This window comes from Mustela lutreola, chromosome X (genome assembly GCF_030435805.1).
Source record: "Mustela lutreola isolate mMusLut2 chromosome X, mMusLut2.pri, whole genome shotgun sequence".
Classification (NCBI taxonomy): domain Eukaryota; kingdom Metazoa; phylum Chordata; class Mammalia; order Carnivora; family Mustelidae; genus Mustela; species Mustela lutreola.
Genome location: NC_081308.1, coordinates 53,200,107 through 53,215,595, shown reverse-complemented (window position 1 = coordinate 53,215,595; position 15,489 = coordinate 53,200,107). Strand labels below are relative to the sequence as shown.

Below are 15,489 nucleotides of genomic sequence, written 5' to 3'. Positions count from 1 at the left end.
TGTTCATAATGTCCCAAGTATTTCTGATTGTTAGAGAAAAGTAAATTTGAAAATTTCCATGGGGAGGGGAAATGGTATCTGTTTTTAAAACAAAACAAAACAAAACAAAATCACAGGGCACCTTTCCTATGGTTGTGAACTGCCCTTCCCTTACTGCTCAGTGCATTTTCATTAACACCCACTTCACAGTCCATAGGCAGCCATCTGTGTTCCCATCTTTAAGAAATTTTATCCTACAAGTCTTTTCTCATGACACTGTTGCCTATGACATAAATCAAACAGACATTCAACCTCTTGGAATGGAATCAGAAACCCACAAAGCTGACTGCTGTCAGGACTCATAAGGAAGGCAATTAATACATTTATTATTTAGGAGAGGAGTTGTTTGCTTTCCAAAAATCCATGCAGAGTTGGAATGTTATCCAGAGTGTATATCAAACTAACAAAGCTAAAATGTCTTTTTATCTCAGGTTCACCCATTTGACAATCATTATATTTTCTCCTTGATCTCTGGTTTGGTCAGCTACGCTAGTGTCAGAACACTTAATTCATTCAGTCAATCAACAAAGACCTATTGAGTACTAATTTTTTGTGGGTGGGATGAATAAAACAAATATCTGCCACAATGGAGCATATGATTTAGAGTTTAAAATTCATATTTGAATTACTTACATACCACCACATACATGAATTACATACTTACCACCACAAATGTAAACAACACTTTTAAAATGAAAAAGAAATTGATGATAATGATGTTAAGGAAAAGACCTTAATATTAAAAGCAATAAAATTGATATGTCTATTAGTAGAAATAAAAAATGGTCATATATTAACTAAAGTAAAATTTAGGGGTTCCTGGGTGACTCAATCGATTAAGCAGCTGCCTTTGGCTCAGGTCATGATCCCATGGTCCTGGGATTAAGACATGCATCGGGTCACTGCTGGGTAATAAGCCTGCCTCTCGATCTTCCTCTGCCTGCCACTCTGCCAACTTGAGATCTCTCTCTCTCTGTGAAATAAACAAAATCTTAAAAAAAAGATAAATATAAAGTAACACTTACTGAAGATTTGGGGACGGTGATGCCATCAAGATGGCAACATGGATGCATGGATGGCTCCTTATTTATTGCTAAAGGTAAATGTATAGTCAAAACCAGATTCTCCAATATTGTAATGGTGATATATAAATCATTTACTAGTCTAGTTTAAAAGTTAAAAAAAAACAAGCTTATTAAAAATAACTATAACTGCAAACATTTGTTATTAAAAGTATAATATAAAAATGATCTAAAATGTAAAAACATCAATAACCTGTTGTTACAGGAGAAGTATAAATTTTCTGTACACTATTAAAGTTCAGTTGTTTTCAACATAAAATGGAATGTTATAACTAACGTATTTTATATAAACTTAATGGTAAATATAAAAAAATATGTAGTAGATACACAAAAGATTTTGATAAAGAAGTTAAAACATACTGCCACAAAAAGTCATCAGATTACAAAGAGAACAATACAGGAAATAAAGAGCAGAGCATCTACAAAGGAGCAAACAATTAACAGAAACAAAACAGATAAACACTGGCGAAAGAAAAAAATTTTTTAAAAAAGGGAGGGGAAGGCAAGCCATAATACAATTAACTATAAGTAACAAACTGATTGTTTCTGGAGGGGAGATGGGCAGGGGAATGGGCTAAGTCAGTAATAATTATTAGGAGGTCACTTGTGATGAGCATTGAATGTTATATGTAAATGGAGAATTACTAAATTGTACTCCTGAAACTAATATTACACTATATATTAACTAAAATTTAAATAAATCATGAAATATAAAGAGAATGAAAGGCAATAGTTAAGTCTTTACCTATCAATAATTATTTTAAATGTAAGTGAATGGAATCATCCAGTTGGAAAACATAGAAAGGCTAGAATAGATTAAAAAAACAAACAAAAAACACAAGATCCAACAATATGTTGCATATAAAAGAATCACTTTAGCTTTAAGGACACACAAGGGCAGAGAGTAAAGGGATGGAAAAAGATATTCCAAGCTAATGATAACAAAAGAAAACAAGGGTAGCAATAACTATAACAGACAAAATAGGGTTTATATAAGCTAAAAATCACCACAGTCATTATACAATAAGAAAAGTGTCATCAATTCATCCATACAGTAATTGTAAATATGTACCTAATATTGAGCCCCATAAATATATAAAACAAATACTAACAAAACAAAAAGGAGAAATAAATAGCAATACAATAGTATCTGGGGACAATAATACCCCACTCTTACATATGGATAGATCATCCAGACAGAAAATCAATAAGAAAATAGTGAGCCAACTGGGTGGCTCAGTCAGTTAAGCCTTTGCCTTTGGCTCAGGTCGTGATCCCAGGGTCCTGAGATAGTCCCACATTGGGCTCCCTGCTCAGGAGGGAGTCTTCTCACTCTGTCTTTGCCCTTACCCCTTGCTCATTCTCTCCGCCCTGCTCTCTCTCAAACAAACAAACAAACAAAACAAAACAAACAAACAAACAAGAACTATGTCAAATGAACCTAACATATTTACAGGATATTCCGTCCAATAGTATCATAATAAATATTCTTCTCAAACACACGTGGAAAATTTTCTAGGATAGATCACATTTTAAACCACAAAACAAGAGTCCCCCCAAAATCAATAATATAGAAAGCATATAGAGTATATTTCCAGACAAAATAATATGAAACTAGAAATTAATACAGAAGGAAATTTGGAAAATTTACAAATACACAGACATACACATTTTTAAACAAACAAAAAATCAAAAAAAGAAGACAAAGTGGGAATAAAAATACATCTTGAGGAAAATAAAAAAATATATACCAAAAAATTATGAGAAGCAGCAAAGCAGTTATAAAAGGAAATTTTATAGCTATAAATTGTATATAAAAAAAGATTTCAAATAAAGAACTTAATATAACAGCTCAAAAAACTACAAAAAGAACAAAGTAAACTTAAAAGTAGCAAAAGGAAGGAAAAACATAAAAATTAGGGCAGAAATAAATGAAATATAGAATTAAAAAACTAGAAAATTTTTTAAAATGGTAAATAAAATTAGACTTGGTTATGATAAATAAAAAAAAGACAGCTAGACTACCTCAGAAAAAAGAGAGAAGACTCAATAAAATCAGAAATGAAAAAGGGGAGATTATAACTGATACCACAGAAATATAAAGGATAAAAGACAGTTAAATGCCAGCAAATCAAAAGCCTAGAGGAAATGGACAAATTCCTAGGCACATACAACCTATCAAGACTGAATCATAAGGACATGAAAAATGTGAACAGACCAATAAGGGGTAAGGAGATTGAATCCATAATAAAAACCTTCTAACAAATAAAAGTCCAGAATCAGATGATGTCCACAGTGAATTCTACCAAACATTTTAAGAAGAAATTATACAAACACTTTTAAAACCCTTCCCAAAAAGTTGAAGTGGTTGAAATACTCTGAGGCACATTTCAAATCAGCAACAAAAAGAACTACTGGATAATATCCCTGATAAATAAAAAATGTAAAAATTCTCTACAAAATGCTACAAAACTGAATTCACCAGCATATATCAGTAAATGTGATGCATTATATTGATAGAATGATCAATAAAAACTCATTAGATCAATTCAACATATGCAGAAAAGGCATTTGACAAAATTCAAAACCCTTTCATAATAAAAATACCCACCAAACTGGGTGGAGAAAGAATACACATCAACACAATAAAAACCACATATTCCATGGAAGGATTCAAGATGGCGGAGAAGTAGCAGGCTGAGACGACATCAGGTAGCAGGAGATCAGCTAGATAGCTTATCTAACCATTGCAAACACCTACAAGTCCAATGCGAGATCAAAGAGAAGGAGAGCAACAATTCTAGAAACAGAAAATTGATCACTTTCTGAAAGGTAGAACCGGCGGAAAAGTGAACCCAAAGAACGGGAAGGTAGACCGCGGGGGGAGGGGCCAGCTCCCAGCAAGAGGTGGAGCAACGGAGCAGAAAATCAGGACTTTTTAAAAGTCTGATCCAATGAGGGATATCAACTCAGAGGTTAAACCAGAGGGAAGCCCAAGTGGGGTCAGCATAGCCCCAGGTCCCTCAGGGTCACAGAAGGACCAGGGGTATCTGAGTGTCACAGAACTCACAGGTATTAGAGTGGGGAAGCCGGCTACAGAGACAAAGCTGAGGAGTGAGCTCTCAACCCAGGGTTACTTTGAACCAGGCATAGGCAGGGTGAGCTTGGAGTAGGGCCAAGGGCCAGGGAGACAGGAGTAATTGAGCTCTTTTCTCCAAGCACGGCCAGAGGCCAGGAAGATGAGAATGACCAAGGACATTTCTCCAAGTGCGAATGACAGAGTCCTTCTCTCCAAGCGTGGCCAGAGGCTGGGAAGATGGGAGTGATTAAACACTTTTCTCTGAGAGTGCACCTGGGAGCGGGGCCCTGAGTTCTCCACTCCTCTGGGCCGGATTGTGAGACCGCCATTATCATACCATCATCCAGAACTCTACAGAAAGCCTTCAGGGAACAAAAGCTCCCGGATTACTTAGCCCTATCCTAGGTAAGGGCAGGACAAATCCATCTTGGGCAAAGACACCTGAGAATCAATACAAAAGGCCCCTTCCCCAGAAGACCAACAAGAAACCCAGCCAAGAACTACTTCACTTACTAAGGAGAACAGTGGAATTCCAGAGGAGGAGAAAGCAAAACAAGGAATTCATGGCTTTCTCCCAATGATTCTTTAGTCTTGCAGTTATATATTTTTCTTTTTTCTTCTGCTAATTTTTTTTAACTTTTACCCTTTCCTCGTTTAATGATTTTTAAACTAGTTTATTTTTAAAATATCTTACAAAAAATAATCTATTTTGAACCTTCATTACTATATTCATATTTTATCCTCCATTGTATCTAACTATATATTTTTTTTACACATAGGGTTTTTTATTCTAAAAAATTTGGAGTATAACTTATCCTAATAGATCAAAATATACCCTAAATCTAGCTCCAAGATTGTTCTAGTGTCCAGCCTGAGAAAATTCTCTCCAGGTTATCTTTCTTTATTGTCCCAACCAACTTGCTCTATCAACTTATTTTTTAGAAATTAAATTATTACCCTCATTTTTATAGGTTTATTCCATCCCTTCATTGTGCCTACCCTTATATGTTTTTCATCCTTTAAAATCTTGGGAGGTAGTTTCTTCCAAGAGACCAAAATACTCCCAAAATTAAGTGAGTGACCCTGTTCTAGTCACAAGTCTAGTATATATATAATTTTTTTTCTTTGGTAATATTTTTTCCTTGTTTTCTTTTTTTTTTAACCTTTTTTTCCCCTAGAACTTCTTTTTTATCCCCTTTCGTTCTCCCACAACTTGGGGTCTCTTCCGATTTGGTTAAAGCACAATTTCCTGGGGTCTTTGCCACCCTTTTAGCATTTTATTTGCTTCTTTATATATTCTTATCTGCTCAAAATGACAAGGTAGAAAAACTCACCACAAGAAAAAGAACAAGAGGCAGTACCAAAGGCTAGGGACCTAATCAAAACAGACATTGATAATATGACAGAACTAGAGTTCAGAATGACAACTCTCAGGGTTCTAGCTGGGCTCGAAAAAGGCATGGAAGATATTAGAGAAACCCTCTCCAGAGAGATACAAGCCCTTTCTGGAGAAATAAAGGAACTAAAATCTAACCAAGTTGAAATCAAAAGAGCTATTAATGAGGTGCAATAAAAAATGGAAGTTCTTACTGCTAGTATAAATGAGGCAAAAGAATTAGTGATACAGAAGACCAAATGATGGAGAATAAAGAAGCTGAGCAAAAGAGAGACAAACAAATACTGGACCACGAGGAGAGAATTTGAGAGTTAAGTGAAACCATAAGACAACATGACATTAGAATAATTGGGATCCCAGGAGAAGAAGAAAGAGAGAGGGGAGCAGAAGGTATATTGGAGAGAATTTTTGTAGAGAATTTCCCTAATATGGCAAAGGGAACAAACATCAAAATCCAGGAGATGCAAAGAATGACCCTCAAAATCAATAAAAATTGGTCCACACCCCGTAACCTGATAGTAAAATTTACAACTGTTAACGACAATGAGAAAATCCTGAAAGCAGCCTGGGAGAAGAAGTCTGTATTGTACAACAGTAAAAACATTTGATTGGCAGCAGACTTATCCACAGAGACCTGGCAGGCCAGAAAGAACTGGCATGATATATTCAGAGTGTTAAGAGAGAAAAACATGCAGTCAAGAATACTATATACAGCTAGGCTATCATTGAAAATAGAAGGAGAGATTAAAAATGTACCTGGACAAACAAAAGCTGAAATAATTTGCAAACACCAAACCAACTCTCCAGGAAATACTGAAAGGGGTCCTCTAAGCAAAGAGAGAGCCTAAAAGTAGTAGATCAGAAAGGAACAGAAACAATATACAGTAACAGTCACATTATAGGCAATACAATGCCATTAAATTCATATCTCTCAATAGTTACCCTGAATGTAAATGGCCTAAATACACCAATTAAAAGACACAGGGTATCAGAATGGATAAAAAGCAAAACCCGTCAATATGCTGCCCAAGATACTCATCATAGAACCGCAGACACCCCCAGATTTAAAGAGAGGGGGTGGAAAACAATGTACCATGCTAATGGACATCAGAAGAAAGCTTGGGTGGCAATCCTTATATCAGATCAATTAGATTTTAAGCCAAAGACTATAATAAGAGATGAGGAAGGACACTATATCATACTCAAAGGGTCTGTCCAACAAGAAGACCTAACAATTTTAAATATCTATGTCCTTAACATGGGAGCAGCCAACTATATAAACCAATTAATAACAAAATCAAAGAAACATATCAACCATAATAAAATAATAGTAGGGGAATTTTACACTCTCCTCATTGAAATGGACAGATCATCCAAGCAACAGATCAACAAGGAAAAAGGCCTTAAATGACACACTGGACAAGATGGACATCACAGGTATGTTCAACACATTCCAACCCAAAATAACAGAATACACATTCTTCTCTAGTGCACATGGAACATTCTCCAGAATAGACCACGTCCTGGGTCATAAATCAGATCTCAACCATTATCAAAAGACTGGGATCATCCCCTGCATATTCTCAGACCACAATGCTCTGAAACTAGAACTCAATCACAAGAGGAATATTGGAAAAAACACAAATACATGGAGACTAAACTGCATCCTCTAAAAAATGAATTGGTCAACCAGGAAATTAAAGAAGAATTGAAAAAATTCATGGAAACAAATGATAATGAAAAAAAAGTGCTCAAGATGTGTGGGATAGAGAAAAGGCAGTCCTGAGAGAAAATATAAAGCTGTACAAGCCTTTCTCAAGAAACAAGAAAGATCTCAAATACACAACATAATCCTACACCTAAAGGAGTTGGAGAAAGAACAACAAAGAAAGCCTAAACCCAGCAAGAGAAGAGGAATAATAAAGATCAGAAAAGAAATCAATGAAATAGAAACCAACAAAACAAAACAAAACACTACCAACAAAAAAAACAATAGAACAAATTAATGAAAGTAGGAGCTGGTTCTTTGAAAGAATTAATAAGATTGATAAACCCCTTTCCAGACATATCTAAAAGAAAAGAGAAAGGACCCAAATAAATAAAATCATGAATGAAAGAGGAGAGATCACAACCAACACCAAAGAAATACAAACAATTATAAGAACATACTATGAGCAACTCTACGCCAACAAATTCAAAAATCTGGAAGAAATGGATACATTCCTAGAGACATATAAACTACCACAACTGAACCAGGAAGAAATAGAAAACCTGAACAGACCCATAACCAGTTCGGAGATTGAAACACTCATCAAAAATCTCCAAACAAACAAAAGCCCCGGGCCAGATGGCTTCCCAGGGGAATTCTACCAAACTTTTAAAGAAGAATTAATTCCTATTCTCCTGAAACGGTTCCCAAAAAATAGAAATGGAAGGAAAACTTCCAAACTCTTTTTTTCTGAGGCCAGCATCACCTTGATCCCCAAACCAGACAAGGATCCCATCAATAAAGAGAACTTCAGACCAATATCCTTGATGAACACAGATGCGAAAATTCTCACCAAAATACTAGCCAAACGGATTCAACAGTACATTAAAAGGATTATTCACCACGACCAAGTGGGATTTATTCCAAGGCTACAAGGTTGGTTCAGCATCTGCAAATCAATCAATGTGATACAACACATTAATAAAAGAAAGAACAAAAACCACATGATATTCTCCATAGATGCTGAAAAGCATTTGACAAAGTGCAGTATCCTTTCCTGATTAAAACTTTCAAAGTGTAGGGATAGAGGGCACATATTATCAATATTATCAAAGCCATCTATGAAAAACCCACTGCAAATACCATTCTCAATGGAGAAAAACTCAATCCTTTTCTGCTGCTGTCAGGAACATGGCAGGGATGTCCGTTATCATGACACTGCTGTTGAACATCGTACTAGAAGTCCTAGCCTCAGCAATCAGACAACAAAAAGAAATTAAAGGCATCCAAATTTTTCCAGTTGGCAAAAGAGAAGTCAAAATATCACTGTTTGCAGATGATATGATACTGTATGTGGAAAACTTAAAGGACTCCACTCCAAATCTGCTCTAACTTGTATAGGAATTCTGTAAAGTGTCAGGATATAAAATCAATGCACAGAAATTGGTTGCATTTTTTTTATACCAACAACACAGAAGAAATAGAAATTCAGGAGTGAATCCCATTTACAATTGCACCCCAAACCCTAAGATACCTAGGAATAAACCTAACCAAAGAGACAAAGAATTTATACTCAGACGACTCTAAAGTGCTCATGAAAGAAATTGAAGAAGACACAAAGAAATGGAAATATGTTCAATGCTCCTGTATTGGAAGAACAAATATTGTGAAAATGTCTATGCTACCTAAAGCAATCTACACATTTAATGCAATCCCTATCAAAATCCCATCCATTTTTTTCAAAGAAATGGGACAAATAATCCTAAAGTTTATATGGAACCAGAAAATACCTCGAGTAGCCAGAGGAATATTGAAAAAGAAAGCCAAAGTTGTTGGCATCACAATTCCAGACTTCAAGCTCTATTACAAAGTTGTCATCATCAAGATAGTAGGGAACTGTCACAAAAACAGACATAGATCAATGGAACAGAATAGAGAGCCCAGAAATACACCCTCAACTCTATGGTCAACTAATCTTCAACAAAACAGGAAGGAATGTCCAATGGAAAAAAGACAGCCTCTTCAACAAAAGGTGTTGGGAAAATGGAACAGCCACATGCAGAATAATAAAATTGGACCATTTCCTTACACCATACATGAAAATAGACTGGAAATGGATGAAGAAGCATAATGTGAGAAAGGAATCCATCAAAATCCTTGAGGAGAGAACAGGTAGCAACCTCTTTGACCTCAGCAGCAGCAACTTCTTCATAGGAACATCGCCAAAGGCAAGGGAAGCAAGGGCAAAAATGAACTATTGGGATTTCATCAGATCAAAAAGCTTTTACACAGCAAAGGAAACAGTTAACAAAGCCAAAAGATAACTGTCAGAATGGGAGAAGATATTTGCAAATGACATACCAGATAAAGGGCCAGTATCCAAAATCTATAAAGAGCTTATCAAACTCAACACCCTAAGAACAAATAATCCAATGAAGAAATGGGCAGAGGACATGAACAAACATTTCTGCAAAGAATACATCCAAATGGCCAACAGACACATGAAAAAATGCTCCACATCACTCGGCATCAGGGAAATACAAATCAAAACCAGAATGAGATACCACCTCACACCAGTCAGAATGGCTAAAAGAAACAAGTCAGTCAATGACAGATGCTGGCGAGGATGTGGAGAAAGGGGAACCCTCCTACACTCTACGTGGGAATGCAAGCTGGTGCAACCACTCTGGAAAACAGCGTGGAGGTTCCTCAAAAAGCTGAAAATTGAACTACCCTATGACCCAGTGATTGTATTACTGGGATATACCCTAAATATACAAACGTGGCATTCTGAAAGGGGCACATGCACCCAAATGTTTATAGCAGCAATGTCCACAATAGTTAAACTATGAAAAGAATCTGAATGTCCTTCAACAGATGAATCAATAAATAAGATGTAGTATATATGTGCAATGGAATACTATGCAGCCATCAAAAGTAATGAAATCCTGCTATTTGTGATGACGTGGATGAATCTAGAGGGCATTATGCTTGGCGAAATGAATCAATCTGAGAAAGACAACTATCATATGATCTCCCTGATATGATGAAGTGGAGATGCAATATAGGCGGTTTGGGGGGTATGAAAAGAAAAATAAAAGAAGATGGGATTGGGAGGGACACAAACCATAAAAGACTGAATCTCACAAAAGAGACTGAGGGTTGTTGGGGGGAGGTGTGTTGGGAGAGGATGGTGGGGGTATGGACATTGGGGAGGGTATGTGCCATGGTGAGTGCTGTGAAATGTGTAAACCTGGTGATTCACAGACCTGTACCCCTAGGGATAAAAACACATTATATGTTTATAAAAAAATTTAAAAAATCCATTAAAAAAACACATATTGCAAGCCCAGAGCTAATCTCATATTCAATCAAAAAAGTTTGATAGTTTTCCCCTTAAAGATCAGAAACAAGACAAGTGTGTCCACTTTCACTACTCTCATTTGACATAGTACTGGATGTCCTAGCCAGAGAAGCAAGGAGCACAAAGAAATAAAAGACTCCAAAAAAAAGGAAGAAGCAAAATTTTCTTTTTTTGGATAACATGAACTTACATGTAAAAAAATCCTAAAAACTTCACAAAAAAATTTGAATGAACAAATTTAGTTAAGCTGCCAAATAGAAGATCAATATATAAAAGACAAGAATTTTTTTGTTTTGTTTTGTTTTTAATATGGATTGCTTCCCAGTTTTTCATGTCATCCTTGTTCAGTGATCACGGTAATCTTCTCTGCATCATTCCAATTTTAGTATATGTGCTGCCAAAGTAAGCACAAGACAGGAGCATTTTAACACTCTAATGATGAACTATCTGAAAAAATAAAGAAAACAATCTAATTCACAATAGCAACAAAAATAATAAAATCTTAGGAAAAGATTTAACTAAGAAGATGAAAGATCTGTACCCCATAAACTATGACAGTGATAAAGAAATTGAAGGAGATACAAATGGAAAGATAGCCCATATTTATGAACGGTAAGAATTAACATTGTTAAAATGTCCATACTACCGGAATCCATCTGTAAATTCAATTCCTATCAAAAATCCAAATTTAGGGGCACCTGGGTGGCTCAGTGGGTTGAGCCGCTGCCTTCGGCTCAGGTCATGATCCCAGGGTCCTGGGATCGAGCCCTGCATCAGGCTCTCTGCTCAGCAGGGAGCCTGCTTCCTCTTCTCTCTCTGCCTGCCTCTCTGCCTGCTTGTCATCTCTCTCTGTCAAATAAATAAATAAAAAATATTTTTAAAAAATCCAATATTATTTTTTTACAGTAGTAAGTAAAGAATCCTAAATATATAAGAGACCATAAAAGACAACAAATAATCAAAGCAGTTTTGAGAAAGAATGAAGAAGAGAAATTACACTTCTTGATTTGAAATTATATTACAAAGCCCCCATGCTCAAAACAATAAAGTATACTGGCATAAAAACAGACCAATAAAGAAGCAGAACAGAATTGAGAGTCCAGAAATAAATCCTTTCATACAGTCACCTAATATTTGACAGGGGCCAACATATGTAATGGGTAAAGATAGTCTGTTCAATAAATGATATTTAAAACTGAAGAGTCACATAAAACAGTATGAAACTGGAGCCTTATATCACTCATAAATCTTAACTTGAAATAGATTAAAGACTTAAATGTGATGCATGAAACTAAATTTCCTAAAGGAAAACATAGGAAAAATTCTCCTTGACATTGGTCTTGCCAATAGTTTTTTGGATACCAGACCAAAAACACAAGCAAAAAACACAAAAATAAATAAATGATATTACATCAAACTAAAGTTTCTGCATTGCCAAAAAAAAAAAAAAAAAACAGAGAGAGAGAGACAGAGAATAAAAACACAATCCACAGAATGGAAGAAAATACTTACAAATCTTATATCTGAAAACAGGTTAATAACCAACAGATACAAATAAAAATATATATAATTTAAAAAATAGCAAAAGGATCTCAATAGACTTTTTTTCAAAAAAGTTATAAAAATGACCAACAGGAGCATTAAAAAGTGCTCAACGTAAAAACTCAGGGCAAAGTCATTATGTTGTTGTTGTTTACCTCTGGAAAACACAGCAAGATATTACTACCTATTAGAATATATACTACCAAAAAATTAAAACTAACAAATTTTGGTAAATATTGGGGAAAATGGGGAACTTATGCACTGTGATAGGGATATAAATTTGTGTGGAAAACAGTATGGAGTTTATTCATGTTATTAAAAGTAAAATTACCATATGATTCAGTAATCCCACTTCTAGGTATATATCTAAAGGAAACGAAGTCACTATTCGAAGACGTATCTGCACTCTTTTTTTTTTTAAAGATTATATTTATTTATTTGACAGACAGAGATCACAAGTAGGCAGAGAGGCAGGCAGATAGAGAGGAGGAAGCAGGCTCCCTGCTGAGCAGAGAGCCTGATGTGGGACTCGATCCCAGGACCCTGGGATCATGACCTGAGCCGAAGGCAGCGGCTTAACCCACTGAGCCACCCAGGCGCCCCCATATCTGCACTAGTATGTTCATTATAAAATTATTAACTCTAAGAAAGAGATGGAAATAACTTCAGTATCCATTAATGGATGAATGAATAAAATAAGAATGGTAAATATATACTATGGAATACTACTTAACCATGAAAAATTAAGAAATACTGCCATTTACAACAGCATGGATGGATCTTGAAGGTATTATACTAAGTGAAATATTTCAAAGATTATATATATATATATATATATATTTAATTTATGTATTATGATATCCCTTACATACAGAATCTGAAGAAAAGGCAAACTAATGGAAACTTAGAGTTGAGTTGACAAGGGGTGAACCTGGGGTGGAGTAAGGTGGTCAAAGTGTACAAACTTGCAACTATAATATGAAAAAGTTCTGGGAATCTAATGTACAACATGATGATCATAGATAATAATATATACATACTTTTTTATTGTGCTTCCCTTTATTAAACTTTGTATATATCACATTCTTACAAGTTGAAAGTTTATAGGATTCTTGTATAAAATAGGTCTGCTGCCTCCATTTTTCTAACAACATTTGTTCATTTTGTGTCTCTCTGTCACATGTTGGTAATTCTTGCAATATTTCAAGTTTTTTCATTATTATTGTATTTGTTATGGTGACCTGTGATCAGTAATTATGACCCACTAACTACTCAGAACTAGTTTACTTAAGGTATATACATTGTTTTTCTTTAAAGACATAATGCTTTTGAACAGTACAGTATAGTGTTTATTTTTTATACGCACTGGGAAACCAAAAAATAATAATAATTTGACTTAGTTTATGGAGATAATCGCTTTATTGAGGTGCTATGGAACAAAACCCACAAGACCTCTGAAGTTTATCTCTACTGTACTATATACATAAAAGTTGCTAAGAGAGTAGATCTTAAAATTCCTTACGATACATGCATAAAAACAGTGGCAACTATATGAGATAGTAGATGTATTAACATTTTTATGTAGATTATATTGCAATACAGATGTATACCAATTTATGAAATTGTACAAAATTTACACAATGTTAAGTTTGCAATGTTATAAGAAATCATTTCTTAAATTTACAAATTATAATATGTCGATTATTTTTCAATAAAGCTGGAAAAAACTTTTTGTAGAATTAATCTATTTTTCAAAAAAGGAAGTAAGGAAGTAGAAACTGCAACTAACTCTGAAATAATAGAATATAAAATCCATTTTAGTTATATACACTGTGACAAAAACTATTGCTTAGTTTACAATGAAGGAATACTTATGAAGCATGAAGGATGGTCTATAAATAAGGCTGAAAGAGCTCATTTTTAAGGTTTAAATTTAAAATCTTCTTTTGAGATACTAAACTGACCACCCAGTTTTCCAAACATAAATGTCTTAACTGCATGAATTTATTTCATACAACTCTATAATCTAGTTTCATAAGAAAGCAGCATGCAAATTTTGAATAAGACAGACTTGCTTAAGTTTCTTTACGTTCAACAGTAAAGGATACTTCCCTAAAAATAAATAGAAGAAAAATCAGCATATTTATCATGATAATTATTATTCATAATGAGATTCATATTGAATTAGGGAATATATATCCTCGGGGGGGGTAAAGTAAAATGAAATTTATTTTGGTAAATGTGTCTATGAATAGTCAATACAATGCCTCAATATAAATGAATATTATCATTTTGAACAATTTAATTACTATTATTAGAATTATTATAAGTATAAAAATAGCTATCATTTTAGCATGGAATATGAGACTCTCATGCTCCATGCTTCATTACAGCCACACAACAACTCTGCATAATAAGTATTATTATCATGATCTCATGGGTGAAAAAACTGAGTCTAACACATTTAGATAACTGGTTTATGATTACATGGCTAGTAAAGATGCATCACACTAATTGAGGCTTTATGATTTCAGAATTGTACTCTTTCCACTGCACATTCTATTACTCTGTAAATACTTGGCTTGTTTTCATTTAGTTCTTCAATTTTATTCGTGTGGTGATGGCTTAAAGCTTCATTTAAAGGAAGCTTAAAAAATTCATTTAACCAAAAGCTCCCAAGAATTAAAAATGTCATGGATCTAATGTAGACATGGATATCATTAGTTAATGGGTAACTATATATTTTCCACTCTAGTGAGATAACAGAGTATTTTTCTAAGTTTTAGTCTCTGAGTGTTAAAAAGGACTTTGTTAAAATAGAAATATTTAGACAAAGGTGATCAAAAGTCTAGATCAGGTCGCCTTAAGAGAAATATTAGGAAACTGAGGAAACCAATGGAGATTTGAACACTGAGCTATGATATAATGAATGGTTTAAAGTATTTAGTAGAGTATAGAAAAGCCATTTAAAGCCTGGTCTTAGCCTAGCATTGCAGCTTCTGGGATATCTATCTATCATCAATCTAACTATCTATCTAACTAGATATAAATTTGAAAACTTTTTTAATTTAAGATTTTGAGAAATAGAACATAATCAGCACCATGGAAGATCTCTTTATGATAACAACCTAGCCCCTACTCCCAGTTTGTTAATATTCTCTTATTTAATGTAACATTGTGCAAATATACCACTACTGATCTGCCGTTATGAATGAAATAACTATAATCATCTGTTTGCATATCCTGGTGAAAATATTCATTTAGTTCCATGTTGTATTT

At 34.4% G+C, this 15,489-nt stretch overlaps 1 non-coding gene across 1 annotated transcript; it reads right to left on the bottom strand.

Annotated features, from left to right (window-relative positions):
• Positions 1 to 10,971: 10,971 nt before the first annotated feature.
• Positions 10,972 to 11,078, bottom strand: LOC131822350 (U6 spliceosomal RNA). The gene has a single exon (XR_009350225.1). It is a non-coding gene; the product is annotated as a U6 spliceosomal RNA (small nuclear RNA).
• Between the last annotated feature and the right edge of the window lie 4,411 nt (positions 11,079 to 15,489).